Source organism: Hemitrygon akajei, chromosome 7 (genome assembly GCF_048418815.1).
Source record: "Hemitrygon akajei chromosome 7, sHemAka1.3, whole genome shotgun sequence".
In the NCBI taxonomy this organism is placed as follows: domain Eukaryota; kingdom Metazoa; phylum Chordata; class Chondrichthyes; order Myliobatiformes; family Dasyatidae; genus Hemitrygon; species Hemitrygon akajei.
This window is the reverse complement of record NC_133130.1, coordinates 97,980,846-97,993,484: the sequence shown is the minus strand read 5'-3', so window position 1 is coordinate 97,993,484 and position 12,639 is coordinate 97,980,846. Positions and strand designations below refer to the sequence as shown.

General features: G+C 39.8%; 1 pseudogene; it reads right to left on the bottom strand.

Annotated features, from left to right (window-relative positions):
• Window positions 1–12,639, bottom strand: part of LOC140730027 (cyclin-dependent kinase-like 4) — a 40,515-nt pseudogene that overhangs the window by 19,827 nt on the left and 8,049 nt on the right.

Sequence of the window (12,639 nt, the reverse complement as noted above, 5' to 3'; positions counted from 1 at the left end):
ACATTGGAACCCCCATACTTACACACATAATCAAAGACTTGGTCAAAGAGAAAGGAACTCAACAAGGCAAGTTACCATTGAAAATTGCAAGTTTTGTTACCCAGGTGTCCCAGTAATCCATGACTTTTTAAATCTCAGACAAAAATTATCTTAGTTCATGACAATTTGAATTGGCTTATTATTCATACTATTATTTATTACTTATTTATATATTATTATTATTATTATTATTATTATTATTTTACTTTTCTTTTTGTATTGGCACAATTTGCTGCCTTTTGCACTTTGGTTGCTTGTCTGCCTTAGTGTGTAGTTTGTTATTGATTCTATTGTGTTTCTTTGCATTTACTGTGAATACCTGCAAGAAAATGAATCTCATGGTAGTAAATGGTGACATACATGTACTTGATAATAAATTATTTTGAACGTTGAATTTGAACTTTATTATTGGCACACGTACCAAGGTACAGAAAAAATCTTTGTTTTACATGCATTCCGTATAGATCATTTCATTACAACAGTGTGCATCAAAGTAGTGTAAGGAAAAACAATTAACAGAACGCATAATGAAGTGTCTAGTGCAGGCAGACAATAATATGCAAGGAGTCTGTTCAGTAGTCTTGCAACACAGGCGAGAAGCTGTCCTTGAGCTTGATGGTGCATCTTTTCATGCTTTTGTATCTTCTGCCCAGTGGAAGAGAAATGCTGAGGTTGGGTGGGATTTTGATTATAGTGGGTGCCATAAGGGACCTTGACAAAGGCCTTGCCTTAGTCCATGTAAACAATATCCACTGGCCTACCCTCAACTACCCTCTTGGTTTCCTCCTTGGAAAACACCAAGAAATTTTTCAGACATAACTTGCCATGCTCAAAGCCATGCTAACTATGCCAGGTCAGACCCTGTTTCTCCAAACGTTGGTAGATCCTGTCCCTCAGAATCCCCTCTAGCAATTTACCCACCACCAATGTCAGACTCACTAGTTTGATGGCTCATGTTTGCTACACTTTTTAAACAATAAACCACATTAGCCACTCTCCGGTCCTCCAGAATCTCTCACTTGTGGCAGAGATGAAGCAAAAATCTCTTACAAGGACCTCCACAATTTCTTCTCTAGCTTCCCAACAGGTCCAAGAATAGACTAGGTCAGGCCTTGAGGATTATTAATTAAGAGACTCTTAGATACACATAAGACTATGTGGAGGAAGGGGTTATTGATCTTAAATTGGGTTAAAAGGTCATCACAATATCGTGGGCCAAAGGGCCTGTATCGTGCTGCAGCGTTCTATGTTCTATGATCCGTCTGGATAGTGCAGACAAAAGGTTTTCAGTTTCTCGGTGCATGTGACAATAATAAATCAATTCCAGTTCCTCTTGTGTAAAGGAGTATGGCTGTGATAGCAGGATATCAATCATTCCAGCCATGGTAGGTTACTGCAGAAATTCATCAGGGCACCTAAACATAATTTATTTCTGTGTTGCTCCTGCAAAAAGTACTTTATACCCTGGCTATGTATGCCCACGACTATAAACTTGAACTTAATAACTTGCAGCGTCTTCAGCTCAACCATCTTCAGCTACCTCATTGATAACCTCCCTTCTGTCCTAGCAATTGAAATAGGAATGTTCAATATTATTACAATATTTAATTTCATTCATAATTCCTCAGCAAATGAAAATGTCTTTTCCCGCATGCAGTAAAACCTAGACAATATTTAGGCCTGAACTAATAAGTGGCAAGCAAGAGTTATGCCATGCAATTACCAGTCAATGACTTTCTTAACAAGACAGAGTCTAGCCACTGACTCGATTTTCAATGGTATAACCTTCATCAATAAGATCCTCTCGTAGCAGATGCTGGGGGTCACCACTGTCCATATAAACAGTGTGGCTGTAAGAACACATCAAACACTGGAGCTGTTCATCATCTATAAGACACACATCTGAATCATAATGAAATATTTTCCACTTGAATAAAAAAATGCAGCCTAAATACCACCCAAAGAGATCACTAACATCAAGAACAAAACAACCCACTTAATTGTCACCATTGTCGCCATATCCACTATTCTAAACTTTCATTGCCTTCACTACAGGTACAATGTGTTTGTAGTGTACTCAATCCATGAAATTATTCACCTAGACTATTCTGACAAGAAGGCAGCAAGTGCAAGGGACCTAACCATCTGTAGATTCCAGTCCAGGTCACACACACCATCCTGACATAGAAATATGTATTCCTTCATCACTGCTGGGTCTAAACTTCGAAAAGCCCTACCCTAACTGTATTGTGGGAGAACCTTCACAAGAAAATAAAACATTCAGCCCACAATGTTACGTCAAACCAGTTAAAAAGCAAATCAAGAACACCCAAACACTAATCCCTCCTACCTACACCATGTCCATATTCTTCCATCTTTCTTTCATCTAAACGTCTCTTAAAAGCCTCTACCACTATACTAGGATGTGTTACTCTCTGAGTAAAAACTTGCCCCTCCTGGAGCAGTTTAAAAAGAAGCTTCACTATTACTTTTCAAGGGAAACTGGGGTGAGCAATAAAAGCCAGATTTGCCAGCAAGGACCATGTTCTAACAACTGAATATTTTTCAGAATAAACTTAGAATCAGAAGGCAGGGGAAGATAGCATATCACATCAAGGACCATGAAAGGTTTTACTGTAATATAACATACAATTCTCCAGGGCCATCTGCTTTTGTGGAAATTGAAAAGGAGTTGCCTGTCACCAGTCAATGAGAGGGTTAAATGATGAACAGCAGCTATCTTTTAATACTAGGTCATTTAAAGGCATCTCAAAAATCATAGTCTAGGATTCTTAGAGGCACTATACTCAAATTTCCCAACAAATTATAAGAGGTTCACAGACACGTCTTCAAACTTTATTTTTTTTAAAAGATGTAAGAAAATCCATTGGTTTGCTATCTCCAAGAGCCCCATAATGTGGACAGTTGTCTGCTGTGACCTTCACCATATTATTGTGGCTAGATTCAACATTTCAATGGAACAGGAGTAAGGACCTGTCTGCCAGGACTGAGGATTGACAGACTGTGTCATATTCTGCTGCTCAATCCACGAGTCACTGATGAACTACTGTTCATTAACAACTTAATGGTAAGTTGTCAGTTGTAGTAACTATTGAATTTGTTGTCACTTTCCAGGTCTTCCTGCTGTGCTCAGCACAACCAAATAGTCCTCTGCCTGGAGTTGCAGTGTTATCATTTTTTTTGGCCCAAGAAATCCTAATGGATCATTTAACCCAGGCATGGGCAAACTACGGCCCGGGGGCCATATGCGGCCTATTAAGCTTTTTAATCTGGCCCACAGAACTTGATGAAATTATATTAATAAACCTTATTAACGTTTTTTTCCCCGCAATTCTGGCGTTTTCGCCACAACAAAACTAAATCCAGACTTTGATGCGCTGGCTAAAAACGGAGACCAACAACACTGTTCCCACTGAAATTAAAAATAAGTTTCTTCGTTGTGTTATGTAAAAAATACATTTGAAAATATTTTTTTCAATAAGCCTTACATGTTACATGTCATTTCTGTTAAGTGATGGACATGAGTAGTGCGCAGGTGCACGTACGTTCTCAAAATAAAAAATGCGCTCCAGATCAAATAACGCGCTCCGCATACTGGTGCGCTGTCACTGTTCTGTCCTTGTGCTGGTCGTTGTTGAGTTTTGGCACAGGGGACAATTGAATAAGAAGGAGCAGGACAAGTAGACCTGCATCTCCTACCGTTTTTGAAATAAAGACAGTCAGGAGGAGAGTGATGATGATAATATCTTGAAGATAACAGAATTTTCAGTGCTTTAAAATAATAACTGTTACTATTAAAAAAAGTTGTATTTTATTCATTTAATTTTCAGTGTTTTAAAAGTCATTTCAATAAATAGCTAAATACCATGGGACTTCAAAGACAGATATTTTGTTGTAATGCATTTGTTCATTTTCAATTGAAATTAAAGCACATGTTTTCTACATATCCCATGATATTTTATTTTCTCTTATGACGTGTATTACCAAAACACTCCATCCATCTGCTCCTGGTCCAGCCCCCCTGTCAAATTTTAGAACCCTTTGTGGCCCACAAGTCAAAAAGTTTGCCCACCCCTGATTTAACCTAACTGATCTTTGTAAATTAAGAGGAGCTTTCATGAGACCAGGTGCTGTTTTTATCTCTTTTGTTTTGTTATTGATCAACTCAAAACCTTTGCTGCAGCGTGTCTTTGTGTAAAGACTCAATATTGATGAATGAAAGTAATAATACTAGTGTTGTATTTAGACCGTTCCAAAGCCATGTGATGAAAGAGACTGGTGGATATTGTCACAAAGAGAGTGTTGAGATTGGCCATAGTTCAGATAAATAAATATTGATAAATTGATGGTCTATACAAGGCACTACACTTCACGTGCTAGTACATCATGCAGCTTCACTGCATTTTCATAATTTATGCACAAAAATATTCATCTATATTGTGCTCAACAGCATTGTGCAATATGAACAAACTTATAGTTCTCAAGGACAGGAAAAGGAAAAGCAGTTGGTGTGAAAGGGAAAGCAAAGAAGCAAGCGATAAAGGAGGAACTGGAAGTTACTAAACAGGAGACGGAGAAGGGAAAACGGGAGAGAAATAATGAATAGTGCAGGATGTGGCAGGGTCTCAATATCCCTTTTCCTCTAAAGATGTACCTGACCTTTTGAATTCCTCAAGCAGTGCATGAAGAATAGTGGAAGAATTTTGAATCTTTGTTACTTTTTACATTGCAGAACTATCTTTCATTTTCATGAATATCAATGGAAATTAAACCGTTTTCTCCTACCATTTGCTTGATTTTTAAGTATTCTCAATCCTGGTTTAGGTATTTTTCTCATTTTGGTCCTGGTGATTTATATAACTAATGGACAACATAAATCATGCCGAGGTTTTTTGTAGACCCCAGCTTAAACACAAGCCTACAACAAGCCTGAAGTTGTACTAACTGGTCCAACCAGAAGGTGGTTTTAAACCATAAAGTGTATCCCAGATTATGCCAATTTGAGTAATGGAAATTTGCCCTTAACACAATTCACATCACTATTGAAATTTTTGAGATATGGTATTGTATTTAGTACTTGGTAAAAGGCCACTAGAATTTAACATACAGTACACCCCACATTATGAAGGGTTACATGCCTAGAAAACCACCTATATCATGACTTTTTACACAAACCCTTGAAAAAAATGACAAAATTCGTTGTTTTTTTATATTGTGTTTGTTTAGTTTCTTTTCGCAAATTCTGTAAGAGTACATTTTTATCAAATTGTTTCAAATTTTATGGTAGTGGTTTGTGAACTCCCTAAGGGTGAATTTCCATTACCCAAACTGCCATAACAAAGGGGTTCACTATATTTTACAAGGAAATTATTTTGGCATAAGAAGATAACCAATTTGTTTTTGCTTGGTAATCTGGTAAAAGGAAGATGCATGCCCTAGATTCAATGCAGTGCATAGTATCATGCCAAAGCCAATCTCTACAGAAATCCTTATGAAGTACCAGAGAATACAAGGTGCAGAATATAACGTGTTTGCCAGTCATCCTAACCTAAAGTGATAATGAAAAGGGAACACTTCTCACCTTCAATGTCATCTTTACTTTCACTTTCTATGTTACCTATTGCATAAATTATGACAAATGAGATAGGTGATGCAAAATTCTTGCTTAACTGTTAGGAAGAAGCAAAAGAGGATACAATAATGACTACAAAGAGCTTCTATGGAGATACACAGAATGTTACGAAGCCCACCGATCCCTAAATGTAGAGGGCAGCTAGCTAAGGTTGCTTTTGTTTATGGTTAAGATTGTCCAAGATTCAGGATTGTTTAATATCATTCCCAGTACACAAGTGTAAAGGAGAACAAAATAATTGCTACTCTAGATGTGATGCAGCACAAAAAATACACAATAAGATAAAGAAAACAATAATAAAAAACACAATAAATATAAATACATAAGATAGTATATATATAGATTGATTGTATATCCATAATGTGACACTAGGCACAGGAGTGTCTGCACATAAGGTGAATGATAGAAAATGATAAAGTAGTAGTGGTTGGGGATGTGGAGGAGTGGATTAACGGGTGGAGGTGTTGATCAGCCTTACTGCTTGGGGAAAGTAACTGTTTTTGAGTCTGGAAGTCCTAGTGTGCATGCTATGTAGCCTCCTCCCTGATAGGATTTGGACAAAAGTCCATGAATAGGGTGGGTGGGTCCCTCATGATGTTACTGGCACCTTTCTGCATATATGTCCTTGACGGCAGGTGGGCTGGTGCCAGTAATTCATTGGGCAGTTGTGACTATCTGTTGTGGAGCCTCTTGCCTGCCACAGCACAATTTCCATCCCAGGCAATGATGCAGCACTTGTAGAAGTTTATGAGTCTGGATGTGCAGAGTCCAGCTCTCTTCAGCCTCCTCAGAAAGTAGAGGCATTGGTGAACTTTCCTGATTGTGTAAGGATGTGTTCTGGGACCATGAGAGATTGTGCAAGATATGCAATCTCAGAAGTTTGAAACTGCTCAGATTCCACTGCTATGAGGCCAATGCAAAAAGGGGTGTGAAGTCAATAAACAGCTCCCTTGACTTGTTGGCATTGAGGAAGAGGTTATTTGCTTGGAACCAGGCCTTGAGCTCTTCCACCGCCTCTCTGTAGGCCGCCTCATCATTGTTGGTGATGAGTCCCACCACTGGTGAGTCTTCAGCGAATTTGACAATGTGATTACTCAGGTGCTTGGCCGTGCAGACACGTGTGAGCACTGTGTACAGCAGTGGGCTCAGCACACAGCCCTGGGGTGCCTATGTTGAGGGTGATGGGGAGGGAGGAGCAGTTGTGCATCCTGACTATGTTAATTAGGAAGTCCAACTCCCAGTTGCACAGTGGTGTTTGCTGACCAAGGTCTGTGGGACAATAGTGTTAAATGGTGAACTGAAATCCAGAAACAGCATGGGGCAGGGATGGAGTTTTTGATACATGCTATTATCAGCCATTCAAAGCACTTCATGATGATTGGCATTAGTGCCACTGAGCAGTAGTTGTTTCGTTCTGCAGCTGTAGCGATCCTCGGTAAAGGGATGACTGAGGCTGATTTGAAGCATGTGGGCACAGTGGCCTGGATGAGAGGTGTTGAAGATGTCTGTGAAAGCGTCGGTGAGCTGAGTACTCGGACTGGGAAGCTGTCTGACAGGGTTCGCTCTCTGCAGTCCTTCTCACGTCTGCTGCTTGCATAGTCAGTAATGCTTTTGATGCCCAGCCACATACCCTGGGGTGTGTTATCAGGCAGGTGTTTGGGAATTTTTTGGAGAATAGGTCTTTGCCCTCTTGATGCTGAAGGTGAGGTTTCTCCTGGCTGCTGTGAGAGCTGCTCTGTCTCCAGACTTGAAGGCAGTGCACCAGGCTATTAGTAGGGAGCACACTTCCACGTTTAGCCAGTGCTTCTAGCTGGGCCGTGAGATGACCGTTCCTGAGGTACCAACTTTGGCAGACACTGTCTGACGTAGCCAGTGACAGATGAGGCATATTCCTCAAGGTCTGTGTCTTCTCCTCTGAACATTATGCTAGTTATTCTGTTCAAAAGTCCTGAAGCACAGAGATTGCCTCATTAGGCCACACTGTGATGGTCCTCTCAGCTGGTTTCTCCGTTTTCAGCATTATGAATTATGAGTAGAAAATGCTTAGGAGAGGCTGTTTTCTGTGGAAGAGAGATGGTTAACTTATGTGTATAAAACTTTGAGAGGCCTAGATAGGGAAAACTGGAATGGTCTGTTTCCTTTAGCAAAGAAGATAATTATTAGGGCATTAGGATTTAAACTAATTGGTAGAACAAATACAGGGTGATTAAGGAAAAATGTTTTACTGATTAACAATTAATGGGGCATCTTGAACTCACTACCTGATGAGATAATGCAGGCAGAAATTATCATCACTTTTAAAAAGAACATCAAGACCACTTGAAGATCCAGATCAGTAGACAGCCAGTTAAGATTTTAGCATCAATGTAATAAATGCTTTAAAGCACGCAGCTGGAAAGTTTAACACCTGATATTATCTGTACGAAGACAGAAGCATACACTAACAAAGATCTTAATAGTTTTCTGTTGAAAGACTGCAAATGGAAAATGTATTTTAATTATATCGAGGATTCAATCAGTTTCATAAAATTTCTTCTTCAATATTCAGATCGTGCTCAACTGAGTAAAATCTTGACAGTCAAAATGGCAGCTTAGTTTGAATGCTTACCCTCTGGGATACCTCTCCAGCTCATTTAATACAGTGTGATCATAGTACCGTACTCATGCACGAGATGCAATTCACGTGTTTTTCTGAATACTTCAAGAAGGTTCACTAAGTTATTATGTTTTAATTGCTGTAGCAAAGACATAAATAAAATAAAATTAAATTCATCAATTTCACATACAGCAACTATGATATATTAACAATGAATGAGGTGATTTTCAATTGACAGACTAATAAACAGAGTTGGATTGGTCCTTTTATTTTCGTTGCTTATTTCATTTTACATACAACATCTTCATGTTAATTTTTACCATCCATTACTGAATATCTACTGTATGCTTTGTTTTTCTTTATTTTCCATTACTGATATCTCTCTTACTGATCCAGGATGTTTCCAAACAACCATGCAGTAGCAGTAGGTCATATGGTCCTTCAAATTATTTAATCAGATCATGGTGTACAGTATTTCTATTAACACATGGTAACCTATCACCCCTTGCTTGTGAAGTATCAATCTAACCCTGCCAGAAACATATTCAAACTACCTGCTTCTACTGCTCTTTTGAAAGAATTCCAAAACTTTGAGAGAAAATTTCACTTTGCTTTTACCTTAAGTGAGTGACACTTTATCTCTAAACCATGATCCTTAATTTTGGAATCTCCCCTAAGAGGAAAGATCTTTTTCAAATGCACCCTATGCAAATCCCTCAGCATTTTATATGTTTCAATTAAGGACATAAGAACATGAAAAATAGGAGCAGGAGTAGGCCATCTGGCCCATCGAGCCTGCTCTGTCATTCAATAAGATCAAAGCTGATCTGGCCATGGACTTATCTCAACCTACCTGCCTTTTCCCCCATAACCCTTAATTCCCCTGCTATGCAAAAATCTATCCAACCTTATCTGAAATAAATTTACTGAGGTAGCCTCCACTGGGCAGAGATTTCCACTCTCTGGGAAAAGCAGTTCCTCCTCATCTCCACCCTAAATTTACTCCCCTGAATCTTGAGGCAATGTCCCCTAGTCCTAGTCTCACCAACCAGTGGAAACAATATCTTATCTATCCCTTTCATAATTTTGTATGTTTCTATAAGATCTCCTCTCATTCTTCTGAATTCCAGCGAGTACAGTCCCAGGCTCCTCAATCTCTCCTCATAGTCTAACCCCCTCATCTCTGGAATTAACCTGATGAATCTCCTCTGCACCGCCTCCAAAGCCAGTACATCCTTCCTCAAGTAAGGAGACCAGAACTGTACCAGATGCAGCCTCACCAGTACCCTGTGCAGTTGCAGCATGACCTCCCTGCTCTTAAATTCAATCCCTCTAGCAATGAAGACCAACATTCCATTTGCCTTCTTGATAGCCTGCTGCACCTGCAAACCAACCTTTTGTGATTCATGCACAAGCATTCCCAGGTCCCTCTGCACAGCAGCGTGCTGCAATCTTTCACCATTTAAATAATTATCTGCTCTTCCATTTTACCTTCCAAACTGAAGTACCAACATTGTACTCCATCTGCCAGACCCTTGTCCACTCACTGAACCTATCTATATCTCTCTCTGCAGACTCTCTGTATCCTCTGCATAATTTGCTTTTCCACTCAGTTTAGTGTCATCAGCAAACTTAATTGCACTACACTCTGTTTTCTCTTCCAGATCATTAATGCACATCATAAACAGTTGTGGGCCCAGCACAACCCCTGTGGCACACCGCTCACCACTGATTGTCAACCCATGTATTCCTACTCTGCTTTCTATTGGTTAATCAATCCTCTATCCATACTAATACATCACACCCAACTCTATGCATCCTTATCTCATGGTTATCCATGTGGCACCTTATCGAATGCCTAGTCAAATAAACCCAAGTAAATAACATCTATCTGTTCCCCTTTACCCACTGCACTCATTATATCCGCAAAGGACTCCAGTAAGTTTGTCAAACAGGACCTGTCTTTGCTGAATCCATACTGCGTCTGCCTGCTGGATCCATTTCTTTCCAGATGCTTCACTGTTTCTTCTTTAATGATAGCTTCAAGCATTTTCCCAACTACAGATGTTAAACTAACCTGCCTTTTGCCTACATCCATTTTTGAACAGTGATGAGACATTCACCTTCTTGCAATCCGCCCAGACCTGCCCTGAGTCCAGAGGATTTTGGTAAATTATCACCAAAGCCTCAGCCATTCTTTCAGTACCCTGGGATGCATTCCATCAGGACCAGGGGACTTGTGTATCTTCTAAATGCAGACCTGAATTCTATCAGTATGCTCTCTCTGCTGCTCAATCTCTTTATCAAAACACTTTCACATTTTATCTTCCCAATGAACATTATCCTTATTATAAATTATATACAGCAATAGAAACTTTGTACATAAATACTGATCATGTAAATATTCCAAGATACATAAAGTGTAATCCCATTTTTGTTAAACATTCTGCATAAATAATGTCCTTTCATAAAATATGCTTAACATATTTTGTAAGGAGTGTCATTATACGGAAGGCTTCCTTTCTGCAGATGCACTTTGCTCATGTGCTACATGTGCTCATAGATTCTGTGTGTGCTTGTCAGCAACGTTCCCCTGACCTGTCTAATGTACAGCTAGATGTACGCTGGATATTATAAAGTAATTACTAAATAACACTTTTAGATTTGCTGAACTGAATTGCCTCTGCTAATCAGTACCTGTAAGGAAGGCCCTCTAGAACATAAACAGTTCCACGATACTATATTAAGGGAATTATCCCCACCCCAACATTTACCTTTCAAATGCATCTTCAATCTTCAATAAAAGGAATATTACTGGGGGCAAATTGGTAGTTACATTTCCTACGCTGAAATTGTAATGGCTTCACTGGTTGTAACACAATTGTAATTGTGAAAAGTGCTTTTGAATTGAGAAAAATCAAGCCTTTCATTAGGTGAACGAATAAATGGATTGGTCCTCATTTCTGTAAGATATTATAAAGTAATTACTAAACAACACTTTTAGATTTGCTGAACTGAATTGCCTCTGCTAATCAGTACCTGTAGAATAATTTGCCCAATACAGAACTTGCTTCATAGGATGGCTAACATGCAGCCTTCTCACAGGATTTAGCTTTGCTTTCATACTTTTACCATTCCTGAATGTTACTGATTTTTACTTTCCAATCAGAACGGCCCTGTGAAACAATTAGCTTCATTTTTTCTTCTTCCCAAGTGTCCAACTCACCTATGAACTAGAGGGGATGGTACAATGCTCAATTAACTATCAATTCACACACCTTTCAATATGGGTTGTTGACTGGAGTACTGCGCAGAAACAACAGAAGCATTCTCACGCAGGTCCGGTGAAGAGGTTTAAAAAGCAGGAAGTTTTTTCAGCGGGAGTCATTGATTAGAGTACCGCGCAGATACAACAGAAGCATTCCTGTGCAAGTCCGGTGAAGAACTTTAAAAACCCAGTCTCTTAAAAGGGGGGTACATTCTAGTGAAGCAGTCATTGTGGGACCGGCCATCGTCGGAGTGGTCTGAGTCAGAGTAGTAAGGCTTTGACTCAGCAGGGCTTCAGCGAGAACAGGCAGAGGCAAGGTAAGTAGGTAAATTCATTCCTTATTTCTTATTTCTTTTTCTGAATTAACTTTTGAGAGAAAATGGGATATGTCTACAGAGCCAGTGTTCTGTTCAGGGTATCAGATGTGGGATTTCCAGGAGACTTCTAGCCTCCCCGATGGCCAACACCTGCACCAGGTGCATCGAGGTACAGACTTAGAGACTGTGTTACAAAACTGGACGGCAGCTTGATGACCTTCGGCTTGTTAGGGAAAGTGAGAGGTGATAGACAGAAGTTTCAGGGTGGCAGTCACCTACAGGAGACAGATAAATGGGTAAATGTTAGGAGAGAGGAGGGAGAGTGTCACATAGTGGAGAGCACCCCAGTGGCCACCCTCTTAACAATAAGTACTCCATTTTGAATACTGTTGGGGAAGACAACCTACCTGGAGGAAGCAACAGTGGCTGTGCCTCTGGCAATGAGTCTGGTTCTGTGGCTCAGAAGGGCAGGAAACTGAAGAGGATGGCAGCAGCAATAAAGAACTCTATATTTAAGGGACAGATAGGTGGTTCTGTGGATGCGAAAAGGAAACATAGATGGCAGTTTGCTTCCCAGGTATCAGGGTCCATGATGTCTCTGAATGCGTCCACAATATCCTGAAAAAGGAGGATAACTAGCCAGAGGTCATGATACATATTGGTACCAACAACATAGGGAGAAAAAGGAAGGAGGTCCTAAAAACAGAATAGTAATCTCAGGATTGCTGCCTGTGCCACACAACAGTGAGGATAGCAATAGAATGAG